This window comes from Schistocerca cancellata, chromosome 2 (genome assembly GCF_023864275.1).
Source record: "Schistocerca cancellata isolate TAMUIC-IGC-003103 chromosome 2, iqSchCanc2.1, whole genome shotgun sequence".
NCBI lineage: Eukaryota > Metazoa > Arthropoda > Insecta > Orthoptera > Acrididae > Schistocerca > Schistocerca cancellata.
In genome coordinates, this window is record NC_064627.1 from 122,379,050 (window position 1) to 122,400,006 (window position 20,957).

General features: G+C 47.2%; 1 pseudogene; it reads right to left on the reverse strand.

Annotated features, from left to right (window-relative positions):
- Positions 1-20,067: 20,067 nt before the first annotated feature.
- On the reverse strand, positions 20,068-20,185 carry LOC126163732 (5S ribosomal RNA; annotated as a pseudogene).
- Positions 20,186-20,957: the final 772 nt, after the last annotated feature.

The window sequence follows — 20,957 nt, forward strand, 5'->3', positions numbered from 1 at the left end:
TGTGTAAACAGTGCAATATGTACGTTGTTATATGTAATAGTTATTTTACGCTTGACTTGGTGATGTACTATTGTTCTTATGTTCATGAAATATCGTTCTATGACATGATACGATGTACACTGAAACGCCAAAGGAACTGGTGTAGGGATGCGTATATAAATACAGAGATATATAAACAGGCAGAATACGGTACTGCGGTAGACAACGCCTATATAAGACAACAAGTCTTGGGCGCAGTTGTTGGATCAGCTACTGCTGCTATAATGGCAGGTTTAAGTGAGTTTGAACGTGGTGTTGCAGTCTGCGCACGAGCGATGCGACACAGCATCTCCGAGGTAGCGATGAAGTGGGGATTTTCCCGTACAACCATTCCACAAGTGTAGCGTGAAAATCGGGAATCCAGTAAAACATCAAATCTCCGACATCGCTGCGCCTGGAAAAGATGCTGCAAGAACGGGACCAACGACGACTGAGGAGAATCGTTCAGTGTGACAGAAGTGCGACCCTTCCGTAAATTGCTGCAGATTTCAATGATGGGCTGTCATCAAGTGTTAGCGTACGAACCATTCACTGAAACATCATCCATATGGGCTTTCAGAGCCGAAGGCCCACTCGTGTACCCTTCATGACTGCACGACACAAAGCTTTACGCCTCACCTGGGCCCCATCAACACCGACGTTGGATTGTTGATGGCTGGAACCATGTTGCCTGGACGGAGGAGTCTCGTTTCAAATTGTATCGAGCGGATGGATGCGTACCGGTATAGACACAACCTTATGAATCCTTGGACCCTGCAAGTCAACAGGGGACTGTTCAAGCTGGAGGAGGCTCTGTAATGGTGTGGGGTGTGTGCAGTTGGCGTGATATGGGACTCCTGATAGCTCTAGATTCGACTCTGGCAGGTGACACGTACGTAAGCATCCTGTCTGATCACCTGTATCCATTAATGTCCATTGTGCATTCCGACGGACTTGGGAAATTCCAGCAGGACAACGCGACACCCCACACATCCAGAGTTCCTACAGAGTGGCTCCAGGAACACTCTTCTGAGTTTAAACTCTTCCGATCGCCACCAAACTCGTCACACATGAACTTTATTGAGCATAGCAGGGATGCCTTGCAACGTGATGTTCACAAGAAATCTCCAACCCCTCTTATTCTCACGGATTTATGGACAGCTCTGCAGGATTCACGGTGTCACTTCCCTCCAGCACTACTTTGGACATTAGTCGTGTCCTACCAATTCGTGTTGCGGCACTTCTGCGCGCTCGCGGGGGCCCTACACAATATTAGGCAGGTGTGCAAGTGCGTTCGGCTCTTCAATGTAATATGCATTTGGTCAAAATTCAGTGAAATTCACTGAAGGAGATCTAAAAAAGGCAACGTAGTTTGCTGAAACTGTTTATCGCAATAAATTCTGTACAATAGCGATCTTGGCTGTGCGAAGCTGTACTTACTTTTCTAACTGTGGAACAGATTCTACAGTGCCGCCGTCAATATACTCGTATAATGATTACATCTACATGTCTGGTAGTTCAGACGAAGAAATGTAACTTTAAAACTTAAATTTCATCGTGTTATTACCTTCCCATTGTTTGAACTGAGGGGACGACTTGATTAGACTGTAGATGATTCTTTTTATGATTAGGCCTACGGATTGAATGAGATTTTCACTCTGCAGCGGAGTGTGCGCTGATATGAAACTTCCTGACATTAAAATTGTGTGCCGGACCGAGACTCGAACTCGGGACATTTGCCTTTCGCGGGCAAGTGCTCTATGCTCTGAACTACCCAAGCACGACTCACGGCCCCTCCTCACAGCCTTACTTCCGACACTACCTCGTCTCTTACTTTCCAAACTTCGCAGGAGAGCTTCTGTGAAGCTCCTGATTTCCAAACTTCACAGAAGCTGTCCTGCGAAGTATTTTAAACATAGCTGCACAACAGCAACGGTTCCACGTAATAAAATTGTAAACAGCCGACCAGTTGCAATGGATAAAGAATTCTTTACCTAGGTTTCAACAAATTTAAATTTGTCTTCTTCAGAAGGTGTGTGAGCTCTGCAACATCCATGTACTAATTTATATTCACGTGACAAACCCTATTTCTAGGGCCATATTTTAATTTTGACCAATGGATCTATGCCGACATTTGTAAAAACGGCGATGGCACATTAGTCCTTACTAATGTAAAATTGCCACCTTCTGAAGAAGACAAATTTAAATTTGTTGAAACCTAGGTAAAAAATTCTTTAACCATTGCAACTGGTCGGCTGTTAATTTTATCTCCTGCGAAGTTTGGAAAGTAGGAGAGGAAGTACTGGCGGAAGTAATGCTGTGAGGAGGGGGCCTGAGTCGTGCTTGGGTAGCTCAGAGGGTAAAGCACTTGCCCGCGAAAGGCAAAGGTCCCGAGTTCGACTCTCGGTCCGGCACACAGTTTTAATCTGTCAGGAAGTTTCAAGCCTACGGATGTTAGAAGCGCGAATAGGAGCACCTCTCCCCTTTCTTCTCGGCGCCCTAGGACCGAGTCTACCAGGCTTATGCGTTAAGTGCAGTCCTTTGAGGAGCATCCACCGTGTCCCCGCCCTGCGATGTAGCGGACGACGCCGTAAGCCCAGTGCGGGCCGCGGTCGCGGTCGGCGCCTGTTACGAGAGTCGTGCCCGACCCGAATGCTCCCCGGCCGTGAAACTGCGTGACTGCGAGCGAGTGCGGAGAAGGTGGAAGTCCCCGGGGCGTGTGCCCGCGCGGCCGTAAACCCGGCTCGTGCCGCGTTCCGGCCCAGCGAGCGGCTCTAATCGAGCGGGCAGGCGCGCCGGAGAAAGGCGAGGCGACAGGGGCGCGCTTGCGCAACGCCGCGGGGACACTCGCCGGCGGAGAGCGGCGCGCTCAATGTCAGGCCCGCGTCCCGCTTTTATATAAACAACTCGCGCCAGCGCCGGGACTCCGTCGCCACCGACCGGCTCAGTGTACGCTGAGGTGACACGAGGCGCGGGATAGCTTCTACACTACTACCCATTGAAATTGCTACACCAAGAAGAAATGCAGATGATGAACGGGTATTCATTGGACAAATATATTGTACTAGAACTGAAATGTGATTACATTTTCACGGAAGTTAGGTGCATAGATCCTGGGAAATCAGCACCCAGAACAACCACCTCTGGCCGTAATAACGGCCTTGATACGCCTGGGCATTGAGTCAAACAGAGCTTGGATGGCGTGTACAGGTACAGCTGCCCATGCAGCTTCAACACGATACCACACTTCATCAAGAGTAGTGACTGGCGTATTGTGACGAGCCAGTTGCTCGGCCACTATTGACCAGACGTTTTCAATTGGTGAGAGATCTGGAGACTGTGCTGGCCAGGGCAGCAGTCGAACATTTCCTGTATCCAGAAAGGCCCGTACAGGACCTGCAACATGCGGTCGTGCATTATCCTGCTGAAATGTAGGGTTTCGCAGGGTACAGCCACGGGTCGTAACACATCTGAAATGTAACGTCTACTGTTCAAAGAGTCGTCAATGCGAACAAGAGGTGACCGAGACGTATAACCAATGTCCCCCCCTACCATCACGCTGGGTGATACGCCAGTATGGTGATGACGAATACACGCTTCCAATGTGCGTTCACCGTGATGTCGCCAAACACGGATGCGACAATCATGATGCTGTAAACAGAACCTGGATTCATGTGAAAAAATGAGGTTTTGCCATTCGTGCACCCAGGTTTGTCGCTGACTACACCATCGCAAGCCCTCCTGTCTGTGATGCAGCGTCAAGGGTAACCGCAGCCATGGTCTCCGAGCTGATAGTCCATGCTGCTGCAAACGTCGTCGAACTGTTCGTGCAGATGGTTGTTGTCTTGCGAACGTCCCCATCTGGTGACTCAGGGATCGAGGCGTGGCTGCACGATTCATTACAGCCAGATGCCTGTCATCTCGACTGCTAGTGATAGGAGGCCGTTGGGATCCAGCACGGCGATCCGTATTACCCTCCTGAACCCACCGATTCCATATTCTGCTAACAGTCATTAAATCTCGACCAACGCGAGCAGCAATGTCGCGATACGATAAACTGCAATCGCGATAGGCTACAATCCGACCTTTATCGAAGTCGGAAACGTGATGGTACGCATTTCTCCTCCTTACACGAGGCATCACAACAACGTTTCACCAGGCAACGCCGGTCAACTGCTGTTTGTGTATGAGAAATCGACTGGAAACTTTCCTGATGTCAGCACGTTGTAGGTGTCGCCACCGGCGCCAACCTTGTGTGAATGCTCTGAAAAGCTAATCATTTGCATATCACAGTATCTTTTTCCTGTCGGTTAAATTTCGCGTCTGTTGCACGTCATCTTCGTGGTGGAGCAATTTTAATGGCCAGTAGTGTAACATCGTGTTGCACCTCCTTTTGTCCGCCGTAGTGCTCGACGCGGCATGGACTGATCAAGTAGTTGGAAGTCCCCTGCAGAAATATCGAGCCATGCTGCCCCTATAGCCGTCCGCAATTGCGGAAGTGTTGCGTGTGCAAGATTTTGTACACGAATTGGCCACTCGATTACGTCCCATAAATGTTGGCTGGAATTCGTGTCGGGCGATCTGGCTGGCCAAATCATTCACTCGAACTATCCAGAACGTTCTTCAAACCAGTCACGAACAACTATGGCCCGGTGACATGGCGCACTGTCATCCATAAAGATTCCATCGTTGTTTGGGAACATGAAATCCACAATGACTGCAAATGGTCTCCAAGTACCCGAACATAACCATTTCCAGTCAATGCTCGATTCAGTTGGACCGTGTAAGCGCAGCCCTTACCATTGTGCAGCCACCACCAGCTTGCACCATGCTTTATTGCCTACTTGGGCCAGTGGCTTCGTGGGATCTGCGTCACACTCGAACCCTACTATCAGCTCTTACCAACTGAAATCGGGACTCATCTGACCAGGCCACGGATTTCCAGTCGTCCAGCCCCGAGCCCAGGAGAAGCACTGTAGACGATGTCGTGCTGTTAGCAAGGCACTCGACACGGTCGTCTGCTGCCGTAGCCCATTAATGCCAGATTACGCCGCAATGTCCTAAGGCAGGGGCGGGCAGGAATCCCGCACGTGTGCGATGCACTTGCACGTGTGCAGTTAACAGGTGTTCTGCGTGCACACAGGGGCAAGCTGGCCACCCGCTTCTCACCACTCCCCACCATACCGTCTCTCCGCTTCTTCCTCTGTAATGCGTTTTGTTTCCTGGCCTGTTTTATTGAATGAAGCCGGCCGCGGTGGTCTAGTGGTTCTAGGCGCGCAGTCCGGAACCGCGGGACTGCTACGGTCGCAGGTTCGAATCCTGCCTCGGGCATGGATGTGTGTGATGTCCTTAGGTTAGTTAGGTTTAATTAGTTCTAAGTTCTAGGCGACTGATGACCTCAGACGTTAAGTCGCATAGTGCTCAGAGCCATTTTTTATTGAATGAAGGAATAAGGTTAGTAGGAGTGCTTGAAAGAAATCGTGGTTTGAAAGAGTACCTATTACATACGATACGTTTTATTTAATTATCACAGGTGGAGTTTACAATACATTTAATGTCTGGAACAAAATTTCTACATACAGACAAACACAAACAGTTACGTAAATTTTCATTACTGATGTTTGGTCTTAACCGAGACTTATTAATTTTCATAACAGAAAAAGTCTCTCACAAACGTATATCGAGCCAAACAGTGACATTATCTTCGCGGCTCCACGATGGAGACGAGGAAACTCTTGCTGTGGAAAGTCGTGATAAAAATCTATTACACGTCTTGCCAAACTGAACTTGTCTCTCAGACGAGAATTATGCTGTAGAATCTACAGTGCAGATCTATTAATTCCATTTGCAAACTGGGATGAATATCATCTACAGAAACAGCAAATTGTCTCGAGAACTATTCAAAACATTGGGATAAGTGTGATATATCCCAAATCGCTTGAGAAATTCCTCTTTTATTGCACTAAGTACGGGAACATATTGAAATTTATTATAATTGCGTTCAATACTAAACTTCCGTTGACCAGCGAGGATACTGCCTCATATTAAACATTTCAAATTTTCACGTTTTTGCACAAAGAAAAAATGATTCTCCCATTTATTTTTAAAAGATAACAAATCTCCACTTCTCCGTTTCCTTGATTCACTCTGCATTTTCCAGTCCTTGAAATACAACATTCACTACGTAGTGGTCGCTTCGTTTCAACGTCCGCAGCTTAGCCTGGTACTACACTGTCGCAACCTGCCGGCTGTCGCCACTGCCCCAGTCGATGACTGCACGCGAGCAGCACACGTGCAACGCTGTGTGCTCATGAGCCGCGTGCAACGTTTGCCCGCCCCTCTCCTAAGGGATACGTTCATCGTACGTGTTGTTGTGGGTTGGCAGGAGAGCCAACACCGTATTATTAGAGAAAGCCGAAAGGCACGCGTTTTAGCTCACGCAGGCTGGCGTGAGATCTGGAACAGGACAAGGAAATTAGACTTTAGAAAAACGGACGGAGCTGGTGGAATACTTAACTTTAATCCATTAATGATGAGCGTTGCTCTTGACTGTACATGACTCAGTATCAATAGTAACTGGTAATAGCGCCTTGCTTAGTCGTAGCAAATGACGTAGCTGAAGGCTATGCTAACTATCGTCTCGGCAAATGAGAGCGTAATTTGTCAGTGAACCATCGCTAGCAAAGTCGGTTGTACAACTGGGGCGAGTGCTACGAAGTCTCTCTAGATCTGCCGTGTGGCGGCGCTCGGTCTGCAATCACTGATAGTGGCGACACGCGGGTCCGACGTATACTAACGGACCGCGGCCGATTTAAAGGCTACCACCTAGCAAGTGTGGTGTGTGCCGGTGACACCACACGTGCCACATTTATTGCTGCGATTATTTCACGCAGTGTTGCTTGTCTGTCAGCACTGACAACTCTACACAAACGCAGCTGCTTTCAGTCGTTATGTGAAGGCCTTCGGCGACTGTGCTGCCTGTGGTGACAGGTAATGCCTGAAATTCGAAATTTCCGACACACTTTTGACCCTAACGACTTCCGAAATGCAATGTCCCAAGCGTATAGCTCCAACTACCATTTCGCTTTAAAGCCTGTTAAATCCTGTTGTGCGGTGATAAAACACGTCGTATATCGTTTCAGATGAATCGCCTGAGTATAAATGTCAGTTCCACCAATCAGTGCCCTTTTATGCCTCGTGCAAACGACATTACTGCCATCTGCATACGTGCATATCACAATCGCATGACTTTTGTAACCTCAGTAGTTTGGCGACTGCTGTGCGTCGAACCAGAGGCGCGCCTGTCATGCGTAGTACCTACCGGCACGCTGAGTGGATTATACTCTTTGTCACGCCTCCTTAGCTTACTGACGGACCATACGAACTTCTCACCGGTTTGAATCAACTGACAGGGTGTGTAGGTCGCGACTAGGACTTCAATGTATGCAAACAGGAAGACACATCTCTCAACCGTTTTCGAGAGAATTTGAAAATTTTAGGAGTGCTTATACGCTTTGTACAGTCACTGGTGCTCGAGGGGTGCGCAGTCGAGCGAGTACCGCTTAATTTCATAAGGGCGAGGTCTTGGGATCGAATTTCGGTGCCTGTACTTCTTTATTGTTCATTCCCATGTAATTCTATGAACAGGTTTATTATGACAGTGGAAATTAGCTGTATTTAATGATTCACTTATTCCTTTCGCGATCTTTACCCTGAAGAAAGGAGCAAGTTTTTTTTCCGAAAAGAAACTCGAAATAGGGCAGGGATACATAACAACTTCGACTCGAGTCTGTATAGTCAGTTTATTTATATTATTTCATCTACGTTCGTGAGATGTATAATGTGTAATCCATGGATCAATGCGGAAGTCAGGATGAAGCTGCCATGTCACGCATTGCGTCGACCCTCCCATCGGAGGTTCGAGTCCTCCCTCGGGCATGGGTGTGTGTGTGTGTGTGTTGTTCTTAGCATAATTTAGTTCAAGTAGTGTGTAAGTTTAGGAACCGATGACCTCAGCCGTTAGGTCCCTTAGGAATTCACACGCATTTGAACATTTTCAGCATAATGCTAGTAACAGAAACGTGAAAATAATAATTATTACGACATGTGGCACATGAAATGAACGCCTAATTTATGCTTGTTCATGGTGTTTTAATGTGTCCATTGTAAAACAAACTTCGTTTTCATTCATAAATGATTCTCAATCACCAGTTTCGCTTCGTATGAAGCATATCTGTTGTTAAAATTGCGTGAAAATGAAAAGAAAGCACCTGCATTGAGATTCGATCTAGAAATCTCGTCCATATGCAACGAAGCGCTTATTCGCTCTGCTGCGGAATGTTTGAATGCCAATGAATTGTACAAAGTATATAAGGTGGCATAAAGTTTTCAAACTCGATTTCTCGGAAACGGTTGAGCTTAGCGTCTTCCTGTTTACATACATTGAACTCTCAGTCATACCCTACCCACCTCGTCAATATGAATTATATATGTAAGGAAAAGTTCGCACGGTCCCATAGTCAGTATCCAGCGCGTGTGATTCTCAGCGGAGGTACCAGGTTCGATTCCCGGCACTGCCAAAAATGTTTGCCTTTGAGGGAGGACTGGTACGGGCTGCACTAAGCGTCCTGACGCTAGCTGAGCTACTTGACCGGGCAGTAGCGGCTCCACGGCCTAGAAAGTCTGTAAAACAGGTGGGAGATGTGGTGTGCTGACCACATTCCCCTCCGTACCACATCCACGCGGCACTGCAAGGCAGAGGACGACACGGCGGCCGGTCGACATCTCTTGAGCCCTCACGGCTTGGACGAGCAGCTCGTTATTGATCTACATGGAAGAAAACAGAAACTTGGACTAAATTTTTGAGCCGGCCGGAGTGGCCGAGCGGTTCTAGGCGCTACAGTCTGGAACCGCACAACCGCTACGGTCGCAGGTTCGGATCCTGCCTAGGGCATGGATGTGTGTGATGTCCTTAGGTTAGTTAGGTTTAAGTAGTTCTAAGTTCTAGGGGACTGATGACCAAAGAAGTTAAGTCCCATAGTGCCCAGAGCCATTTTGGACTAAATTTTTGTTTACGTGTAGATATACAAAGTTCTTATTCGCAAAACAACCATCCGATTTTACAGATTTTACATGCGTCCACATACAGGTCTTTTTTATACACTCCTGGAAATTGAAATAAGAACACCGTGAATTCATTGTCCCAGGAAGGGGAAACTTTATTGACACATTCCTGGGGTCAGATACATCACATGATCACACTGACAGAACCACAGGCACATAGACACAGGCAACAGAGCATGCACAATGTCGGCACTAGTACCGTGTATATCCACCTTTCGCAGCAATGCAGGCTGCTATTCTCCCATGGAGACGATCGTAGAGATGCTGGATGTAGTCCTGTGGAACGGCTTGCCATGCCATTTCCACCTGGCGCCTCAGTTGGACCAGCGTTCGTGCTGGACGTGCAGACCGCGTGAGACGACGCTTCATCCAGTCCCAAACATACTCAATGGGGGACAGATCCGGAGATCTTGCTGGACAGGGTAGTTGACTTACACCTTCTAGAGCACGTTGGGTGGCACGCGATACATGCGGACGTGCATTGTCCTGTTGGAACAGCAAGTTCCCTTGCCGGTCTAGGAATGGTACAACGATGGGTTCGATGACGGTTTGGATGTACCGTGCACTATTCAGTGTCCCCTCGACGATCACCAGTGGTGTACGGCCAGTGTAGGAGATCGCTCCCCACACCATGATGCCGGGTGTTGGCCCTGTGTGCCTCGGTCGTATGCAGTCCTGATTGTGGCGCTCACCTGCACGGCGCCAAACACGCATACGACCATCATTGGCACCAAGGCAGAAGCGACTCTCATCGCTGAAGACGACACGTCTCCATTCGTCCCTCCATTCACGCCTGTCGCGACACCACTGGAGGCGGGCTGCATGATGTTGGGGCGTGAGCGGAAGACGGCCTAACGGTGTGCGGGACCGTAGCCCAGCTTCATGGAGACGGTTGCGAATGGTCTCCGCCGATACCCCAGGAGCAACAGTGTCCCTAATTTGCTGGGAAGTGGCGGTGCGGTCCCCTACGGCACTGCGTAGGATCCTACGGTCTTGGCGTGCATCCGTGCGTCGCTGCGGTCCGGTCCCAGGTCGACGGGCACGTGCACCTTCCGCCGACCACTGACGACAACATCGATGTACTGTGGAGACCTCACGCCCCACGTGTTGAGCAATTCGGCGGTACGTCCACCCGGCCTCCCGCATGCCCACTATACGCCCTCGCTCAAAGTCCGTCAACTGCACATACGGTTCACGTCCACGCTGTCGCGGCATGCCACCAGTGTTAAAGACTGCGATGGAGCTCCGTATGCCACGGCAAACTGGCTGACACTGCCGGCGGCGGTGCACAAATGCTGCGCAGCTAGCGCCATTCGACGGCCAACACCGCGGTTCCTGGTGTGTCCGCTGTGCCGTGCGTGTGATCATTGCTTGTACAGCCCTCTCGCAGTGTCCGGAGCAAGTATGGTGGGTCTGACACACCGGTGTCAATGTGTTCTTTTTTCCATTTCCAGGAGTGTATATAGCATCCCATTTTATGTTGCATTCCACTTGTTATCCTTACTGATTTTCGACAAGTAATGAGGATTTTACGCTTAAATGATGATTTGTACCCTTCTGTTTCATATTATAAGTCCTGTATCTTAACCCATTCATCAGGCCAACCTCAGCTAATTTTCGTTCGAGAGTCTGAGTTAAAATGAAATTAAGTCGCAGAAAACAAGAGTATCATTTTTACAGTCTCTCATGATTATGCAATAATTTTGCTTTTCTGATCGAAGTAGAATGAAAGGATTTTTTTCCCCTTCATCAGTCTTCTGGTTGGCTTGATGCGTCACGCCGTGACTTTCTCTGTATTGCCAACCTCTTCATCTCAGAGTAGCACCCACAAGTCATAGGCCAAATCTTGTACACGAGGAGAATATTTTAAGGGCACTCGGACAACAGCCATACTGGTATCAGTTACACACTAAATTTAAATTTAAATAAGTGTAGGAAGCTTTCGCACGGGAAACATAGCCAGGGTGACCGTTAGAGATCTGAACCCCGCTCCTCTTCAACATGATTCCAGTAACATAACTATCGTATCAAATCAATCCGTACCTCGTTAGACTCAACGGTTGCTCACATCGACGAAAATAGGTCTTGTTGATGGAAAGAGTGCTTCATTACTTAAGTCACTCGAGATAAACTGGGAAGGAGTGAGCAACCCACACTTAAATTTTCCCTAGTTTTTCGTTGGTGACTTAAACAAAATGTTGGATTAAGTACTTAAAAACTACACGTCCTTGACCAACTAAATTGAGCTTCTTCTCCAGTGATTACACAATCGACAACACTTTAAACCGTAAAATTACTTCCTAATACAATTTTCACAGTAAGTGGTTCAAATGTGCCGGGATAAATGGCCTAAGATTTCCCTAAGTCCAATGTCAACACAACATAACCGTCTTCCGTTTTTACTCGACAGGGTCGGTTTATAACAGAAACATAGGCTTTTTTTTTTATTTTGTTTCCCCAGTACACATTGCCATCTTATGGGTGACTGTCACTGCGATAGAGACCCTAGCATAATGATTTTCACCATTTTCTTTTTCAGCAACTACTATGTTGCAGTGTATGGGAATGCACTAGTTTTCGTCACCAAGATAATTTTTGTTTTTCATCTCATCATTAAGCGTTTCGAAATAACCCTTTCACAAATCTACTAGAAGTCATATACAGTATCCTATCGCTTCCTGCTATGTATCATTATGGACGCTGATGGTCTTTCAGGATGTTGCAGTAAAGGTGAGGGTTCTATGTAACAGATCAGATGATAGGGTTCTCCCGAAACACGTAATGATGAGATGATACATAAAAATTGTGTCCAAGACTAGTATATTTCCAGATCTTCTAAGGGACTTCTTGTCTAAAGTGATAAAATATTGCACGGTGACTTGGCGTTATGGAGCGGTAGGTGAGTGGTAGGATTGAGCTAATTACGTATACTATGAGGTGTTAACTTCTGACTCGCGATCTTTGGCCGACGTTTGTCAAATTACTTGCCTGACTGTCAATAAAATTTTTTATAGTATGTGACAGAATTATCAATATGTAAATCAATGTGTAAAATCCTCCGACGTTTCAGCCATTAGCCCTCCTCGGGGTATTTTGGTGACCGCTGAATGAGAAGTACTTTAGTTCTTACGTGGTGGTGGAAGAGGATGTTATCGTAATGTTCTAGGCTATTTATGATGAGGGGGTGGGGTTGTTAGACGTCACCCTCAGTACCTTGTGATATTACGATAACAGTCTGTATCACCAGTATACAAGAACTAAAGTATTTCTCTTTCAGCGGTCAGCAAAACGCCCTGAGGAAGATGAATTGCAATAGTGGTCGATCAGTTCAAGAATTTTACAAGTTGCCAATGCGGTCCCATAGTACGATTTACCTGACGTTTCGCCAGCATGAGCAACTAATGGCGGACTGGAGGGTGAACCTCTGATAATATCGGCCACTTGTGCTGGCGAAATAACAGAAAAAACATCAAATTACCTTCCATTAGGAAAATGGATTGCGCTCCACGATTATGATATAACTTTCAAAATATTAAAGAGCATCATTTAGTCGTCGTTTCTGTTCTAGCTTTATTATAGTAGATCCTGATTTCTGCTAGTAACTAGCCATTATCAGTGCACAGTATCCAAAAATTACAACTCACGACACAGCTTACATCACTTGTATATTAAATTACGTACCAGTGTTTCGGAATTGTTATAGATGCTCTAGTTCGTCTACATCTGTTGTTCAGGCTCTTGTCACAGTTCATTAAAAACGACTGTGTAATGAAGGTAGGCTTTGCAGAGAACACATCGGAGGCTGTGTGGTGCCCTCTATATGAACTACGTAATACATGACCATTATAGTAAATCAATTATGACCTCTAATAACATTTCAAATTGCATAGGAATAAAATAAAATAAAAGTTAGTTTACTGACGTCGCTGTATTGACTTACTGCCACATTTAACAGTTAACATTAGAAGATGTAAAAATGCCAGATTCACTCCTTGTGAGCCTCACTCACTCACTCACTCACTATAATGACGGCCTGCCTTGGCCCGAGGTAGCGGAGTTTAAGCTGTTACGAGCTGTTCCTCCTGAAGTCCTCTCGGTTTGGAATGGTTTTTCTTCGCGTGTTGGTCTGTCCTCCGGTTTCTGTGGATGCAGCAGCTTATCTGCCGGCTGATTCCGGCGGCTTCTTGTTCTTCTTCTTCTTACTGCTTCCTGGCTGCCCGAATTCTATTTTCTTCGGGCGGGAGTGGTCCACTGACGGCGTCTGTGTCCGGATGTTCTTGACTGCTTCCTCAGTCATGTATTTCCAGTCCTCGTCCGTGAAGATCGGGTGCTTGTTTATGAGCTCCAGATCTCCACGCCTGACGATTTCCCTCCCGTGCAGCTTCCAGTTTAAGGGTTCGCACCCCCAGTGGAAATCATAAGGTTTGTGAGGAAGAGGAGGGATGTTATCTATCGTGAAAGGGTAAGGATGATCATGATGGAGGTAGCTACCGTCTCGCAGGGAATCGGTGATCTTGGTGAGCACCTCCCTCACACAGTTCTTGTTGGGGAGGGGGAGGCACTCGAACGGCTCGTCTTCTTCTTCTCCCTCGGCCTCTATCGGCACTTCCTGTGTTGTCTGCGTTTCCGCAGAGACAGGAGTGACGACTGCTTCCGAGGAGGCCGTCTCCTTGTTGTCGGTGGTCTTCCCCGACTCTATGACCACTAGAGGTGGCAAAAAATAACGTAACTGATAGAAATAACCTGTTACTGAGAAGTAACGGTTACTGCGATAACCGTTCCTCTGATTCTGGCAGTTATTTCAATAACTGTTTAGTGTCAACAGTGCCTCGCGCCATCTGTTGACCGAAGATCGTACTGCGCATTTGGAAGGCGTTCTATAGACCATGGGAATAACTGTGAGACTGCGCGCCATCTGTTGATAAGAACTGTGTACTATTTCGTGGGCCTTCGTTACTTTTAGCATAAACAATTAAATAAAGTTAATGTCCGAGCCGTGGCTGATAGGAGCTGCAGTACAGGCATTAACAAGTACGGTCGTTCCCTTAAGCCACCGCCTTACGTGTTAATTTAGCTTGGACGGGTAGTAGAAGGAAAGTTACTTAGGAATTCGAGCGACTATGGAAATAACTGTCAGAGACCGGTATTCTCCTCTGGCAGTTATCGTTATTGGCTCGTAGTTCTAGTTCTCTGGTAGTTATCGGGCTACCACCACAGATAACCTGGAAGCTGGTAACGGAATAACTGTGTGTCTAGACGTTCCTGACTCGGTGACTCCAGTTAAAGGTCGTAGTTCCAGGTGATATTTCCAGAGAGGATAGTAACTGGAGCGAACAAATATTTTCGTACTGCTACGGAAATAGCCGCTGGCCATCGCAAATGACAAATAACATGTCAGAAAGTATAACATAATACAGTGGAATATAATAATTATTATCCTCATCATTTGTCAGGAGATTGTCAAAATATGTGAATATATCACAGTAACTGCTAATATTTACAGAATTGGTACACTGACAGAATAAAACACAGTTACGTACTTTTGATAAATTTATCGTACACAGAATACCCGATCTTGACTGTTGCAACCAAGTGCTGGCAAAACTGAAATATAGCAGAATTTTTACCTAAGCTGGTCTATCAGTCTCTGTTACGATATTCATCTACAGAGTAGAAGGAGGGTTCGATGGAAGCGTCTGATTCCACCCGTCTGCTTCGACGTAAAGGTGTTGTGGTGTGTGAATGTCATTACGGCACGGTGTTTATGAGTTGGTTTGTGTGTGTGTGTGGGGGGGGGGGGCTGTCGATCTAGGTTGCAGTGCCGGAATTTGCTGGTGGTAATTAAATTTTTTTTTTTTTCTAGCTGTGATCTTTTGTGTATTTATGATGTATTGAATGTGATTTAATTTATGTAGGGATGATTGATTTGTGGACTTTTGGGATTGTGGTTTTATTTTTCGCAGTTGTAGGTGTTGGTTTTTTGGCATCAGTAGCTGTGGTGTACCTATATAGGTCACCGGAAATGACCGATTCCCATTTTCATAGATGTGTGTGTGTTGATGTTTTAGTATCGTCATCTGAGGTTGACCTATATAGGTCAAGGGAAATGTCTGATTCCAATTTTCGTGCTTTTAGTTGTGGGTATTGGTGTTTTGGTATGGTCACCTATAGTTGACCTATATTGTTCAAGGGAAGTGTCCGATTCCTCCAGATTTTTGTTGGTGTAGCAGAATGCTGTAATTTTTTTTTCTTTTTGTTCTTCATTTTGTGTTTTGGGATCATGGTGTGTTTTTTTTACTAGCTTGTCCTCACCCTAAAACCCCCAACTTCCCGCAGTTGTCCCATTGGTTTGATTGTATTTTTGGTGGGAAATGTTATTGTATTATTTATATGTATCTTCGTGTTTGTTGCCATGTGTATGTAGTGACGTCATAGACACACTTAAAATAGCCATTTCTGACATATTTATGACGGGTGGAATCAGACACTTCTGTATCAAATAGTCTTTCAAACACACTGTAAACTGTGCCTTATCTGAAACCAAGTTTTTAATGGTTGCTGACTTGCTGGCAGTTTGTTGAAAATTCATGTTCCTGAATATTGGACCCCTTTTGAACCAAGGTAAGTAATTTTAGGTCTTTATGTAGATTGCTGTTCCCATTTCTAGTACTGATATTATGTATTAAGCTATTGGTTGGAAATACTTGTAACAAATTTCATAAAGGAATAAATATATTAGGAAGCAGTGGTTAGAAAACAAAGTTCCTTGAACAGGTTCCTACATGATGTTCTTGAATTGATACCACAACCGATTTTTATTACACGCTTTTACATGCGAAAAACTTTTGCTACGTTTGATAAGTTCCCACAGAATATGCTCCCTTATGAAATAACAGAATGAAAAAATGTGGTATGCCCTTCCCAACTGAATTTATTATCGAGTTGTAGTCCCAGAAATGTAACGCTGTCAACCTTTTCGATCTGCATGTCTTCATATGTTATAAACATGCTGTCGCTGGAGAAATCGAGCAGTTTGCAAATCTGACATAAAACTTGGATTAGCGTACTCACACTTTCCCCAATAGGACTAGCTTTTACAGCACAGGAGTAAACGAAACTGCCACATTACGTATATTTTTTGTTGTATTATAAGGCTGTACACTTTATTCTATTATGTGAGCAGCACAAGAAATTAAGCTTCGAATTTAACATACAGTACTCAGTTTACATATTACTTCATACTTAAAAATGCACGTTGTTAACATTTTACTTAAACAGTGCTTTGGCGAAGTTCCGCGTACTTTCTGTCGCAGCTGCGAAGATAATATTTCTAATAGCGACCGATAACCTACAAACATTTAATATGAAACACTAATAATCGTTCTAACATCAACTAAAATGTACCCGGAGTTAATAAGCTAAGGTTATGACACGATTCATACGACATTCCTGCTATTTCACACTACTCGCAGTTAGACTGATAACTAAACTGATGGATTCCAACTATGTCGTTATTTAACTGTCGGAGTTATCGGTATTCGCTAGCGAAAAATAACTTGGCAGTTATTAATAACGGTTAACGATAACGGTTATCAAAGAATAACTGGAACTGTGATAACGGTTACTCCAGAATAACCATTTGGCCCACCTCTAATGACCACCTCCCTAGCAACCTGCGTTGCCGCGTCGGCCAGGGAGGCGGTCGTTTGTGTTGCCGCGTCTACCCCCGTACAGGTGGGGGGTCGGTGCCATGCCCGTCTTCGCGCAGGACGCGAGGTGCACGGTGTGCCTTAGTTGAGACAGCTCCTCGCGAATCTCTTCGAGTTCCGCTCTCAGGGCCGCTCTCTCCTCCGCCATGGCGGATTTGAGCGCGGTGATTGCGTCCTCGTTGGCTCCCCGCAGTGCTTGGCGGAAGGCGTCCACGTCGTCTTGGTGGCGCAGCCCGCTTCCCCTACTAAGGCAGGAAGAGAGGGGGGGGGGTGACCAGCATTTCTTCTTCTTGGGCCACCTCTCCGTGCGTGGTGGCCGACTTCCGCTGCTTCCACATCTTCAGGTAACTGCAGCTGCGCGCGTTTGCGGCGTGCGAGCCACCGCAGTTTACGCACAGCGCCGCAGTACCTCTTGGTTTTGTGCAGTTTCGTGTGTCGTGCGGTTTCCCGCACTTAACACACGCAACCACACCGTCGCATTCTTTGGCTATGTGTCTAAGCTTTTGACACTTATAGCACTGTAATTGTGCCACAGGCTTCCGCTTCTTCTTCTTGTTGCCGCAACCGTTAGTCCCGACTGCGTTTAGCAGGAGCTCCACAGCAGCAGCAATCTTGCCTCTTCCTCCATCCCTACTTCTCGGCATGGCGTTGGGCTAGTGGCGTTGGCGTGCGCGAGCGACGGTTAACGGTGTGAGCCGCAGCGAGTCGAGCAGCGGAGTGCGCGTCGCGTACTCCTTGTGAGCCAATTAGTATGTGAATCTACACTCCTGGAAATGGAAAAAAGAACACATTGACACCGGTGTGTCAGACCCACCATACTTGCTCCGGACACTGCGAGAGGGCTGTACAAGCAATGATCACACGCACGGCACAGCGGACACACCAGGAACCGCGGTGTTGGCCGTCGAATGGCGCTAGCTGCGCAGCATTTGTGCACCGCCGCCGTCAGTGTCAGCCAGTTTGCCGTGGCATACGGAGCTCCATCGCAGTCTTTAACACTGGCAGCATGCCGCGACAGCGTGGACGTGAACCGTATGTGCAGTTGACGGACTTTGAGCGAGGGCGTATAGTGGGCATGCGGGAGGCCGGGTGGACGTACCGCCGAATTGCTCAACACGTGGGGCGTGAGGTCTCCACAGTACATCGATGTTGTCGCCAGTGGTCGGCGGAAGGTGCACGTGCCCGTCGACCTGGGACCGGACCGCAGCGACGCACGGATGCACGCCAAGACCGTAGGATCCTACGCAGTGCCGTAGGGGACCGCACCGCCACTTCCCAGCAAATTAGGGACACTGTTGCTCCTGGGGTATCGGCGAGGACCATTCGCAACCGTCTCCATGAAGCTGGGCTACGGTCCCGCACACTGTTAGGCCGTCTTCCGCTCACGCCCCAACATCGTGCAGCCCGCCTCCAGTGGTGTCGCGACAGGCGTGAATGGAGGGACGAATGGAGACGTGTCGTCTTCAGCGATGAGAGTCGCTTCTGCCTTGGTGCCAATGATGGTCGCATGCGTGTTTGGCGCCGTGCAGGTGAGCGCCACAATCAGGACTGCATACGACCGAGGCACACAGGGCCAACACCCGGCATCATGGTGTGGGGAGCGATCTCCTACACTGGCCGTACACCACTGGTGATCGTCGAGGGGACACTGAATAGTGCACGGTACATCCAAACCGTCATCGAACCCATCGTTCTACTATTCCCAGACCGGCAAGGGAACTTGCTGTTCCAACACGACAATGCACGTCCGCATGTATCCCGTGCCACCCAACGTGCTCTAGAAGGTGGCCAGCAAGATCTCCGGATCTGTCCCCCATTGAGCATGTTTGGGACTGGATGAAGCGTCGTCTCACGCGGTCTGCACGTCCAGCACGAACGCTGGTCCAACTGAGGCACCAGGTGGAAATGGCATGGCAAGCCGTTCCACAGGACTACATCCAGCATCTCTACGATCGTCTCCATGGGAGAATAGCAGCCTGCATTGCTGCGAAAGGTGGATATACACTGTACTAGTGCCGACATTGTGCATGCTCTGTTGCCTGTGTCTATGTGCCTGTGGTTCTGTCAGTGTGATCATGTGATGTATCTGACCCCAGGAATGTGTCAATAAAGTTTCCCCTTCCTGGGACAATGAATTCACGGTGTTCTTATTTCAATTTCCAGGAGTGTATAAAAGCGAAGGTAAAATCAGATCCATAAAATGTACAAACAACTGGGAGGCTCATGTATGCTGTAACTATTGGAACTGATTTGAACATTTTTTTTCTTTTATTTTTTATTTTAATCGTAATGACGAGGTATGTGGCTCATATTACTTACTGAATAATTGATAGATGGCGCAAATATCACCAAGGTAGATCGTTGGTGTGATTTGCCAATCAGTCACGGATCTAGAGAGTACTGATCTCTGTGCCACTTCATACATATTTTTAATTATAAGTACAATACAATGAGACACTGAATTGCTGTTATTAACAGTGTACTTGCATCTAAACCGATATAACATGAAGAAAGTTTCGTAGAGTCAGTATTAATAAAAAAAATTGAAAATGTGTGGTAAGTTTTATGGGGCCAAACTACTGAGGTCATCGTTCCCTAGGCTTACACACTAATTAATCTGACTTACGCTAGGGTCAACACATACACCCATGCCAGAGGGAGGACTCGAAGCTCCGACGGGGGAAGCCGCGTGAACCGTGGCAAGGCGCCTCAAACCGCACGGCTACCCTGCGCTGCGTCAGTATTAATACCATCATACTCGTACAATAGTACGTCAACCAGGAAATCGTTAAAGAAACGCCGGCCAAAGATACCGAGAGAGAAGACAACAGCCAATGAGTCAACAAGTGGCTACAAAAGCCTCAAGAATTTTGTACGTACACTATGTTACACAAATATTCGTTAAACACAACGTGTCTCAAGCGCACAATAAATATCAGGCACCACATCCAATTAAAGCATTTGTTCAAATTACAACATACAACTTCAGGGATCTAAACTTAACTAAACTCCTCCCGAGCAGGCCATGAAGGCCCAACGGCACCGACCGGCCGCCGTGTCATCCTCAGCCCACAGGCGTCACTGGATGCGGATATGGAGGGGCATGTGGTCAGTACACCGCTCTCCCGGCCGTATGTCAGTTTCCGGAACCGGAGCCGCTCTTCTCAATCAAGTAGCTCCTCAGTTTGTCTCACAAGGGCTTTGAGTGCACCCCGCTTGCCAACAGCGCTCGGCAGACCGGATGGTCACCCATCCATGTGTTAGCCCAGCCCGACAGCGCTTAACTTCGGTGATCTGACGGGAACCGGTGTTACCACTGCCGCAAGGCCGTTGGCACAACTTCAGGGATGGATCTGACAAACCTACGTTTTACATTCAACAATAATTATTCTGATAAGTGAACTAAGTCGAAAAGTCCTCTTAGTTAGTTTTGCTTGTAGCTACCCTGTAACTGGTGACGACGGCACTCGGCGCGGAACGTACATGACTGTCACGATGGAATCCCGCCACATTTGCGATCACATGCAAGTCGACCAACAGGTAAAACCCAGTGCCTCTCGCTTGGATACAGTCACGCGCACGCCAGTCCGGCAGTTACCGTGCCGTCCGCTGGTGGGCCCAAGACTGCGGTTGCTGCGATTGTACTTCCACAGACACGACCGCGCCCTTTTTTGGGTGGCCCTGGTGGTCTCGCCCTATACTACCACACGGAAATTCAAATCCCATGCCGGTACCACTGGAGCGGTGTCGCCTCCATCACGACACACTTGGAAACTGCTGCTTTTCATCGTAAGATGCATCAAGTGGTGGTAGCGCATTTCTTTTTTCGATCTTGTAAGAGATGTGTCTGCGATGCAAAATACAAGTTTTCAGCTCAGCGGGTCTCTTTTGACTATGCTATTGGAAATGGTTGTTTCCTGAAATATCATCTCAGAAGGAGAATGTGCCTGAGCTCTTACTACTCTTTTGATCAGGCTCTGTTGGATAAGCATCAAATACTACAGCTGTGTTCTGGCCATATCGTGCCTCGAGACATTTCATATATCGGGCAGCTATCAATTCAAATGAGGACTGCTTGTGCCATACCAATTTGTGTAGGAGACGACC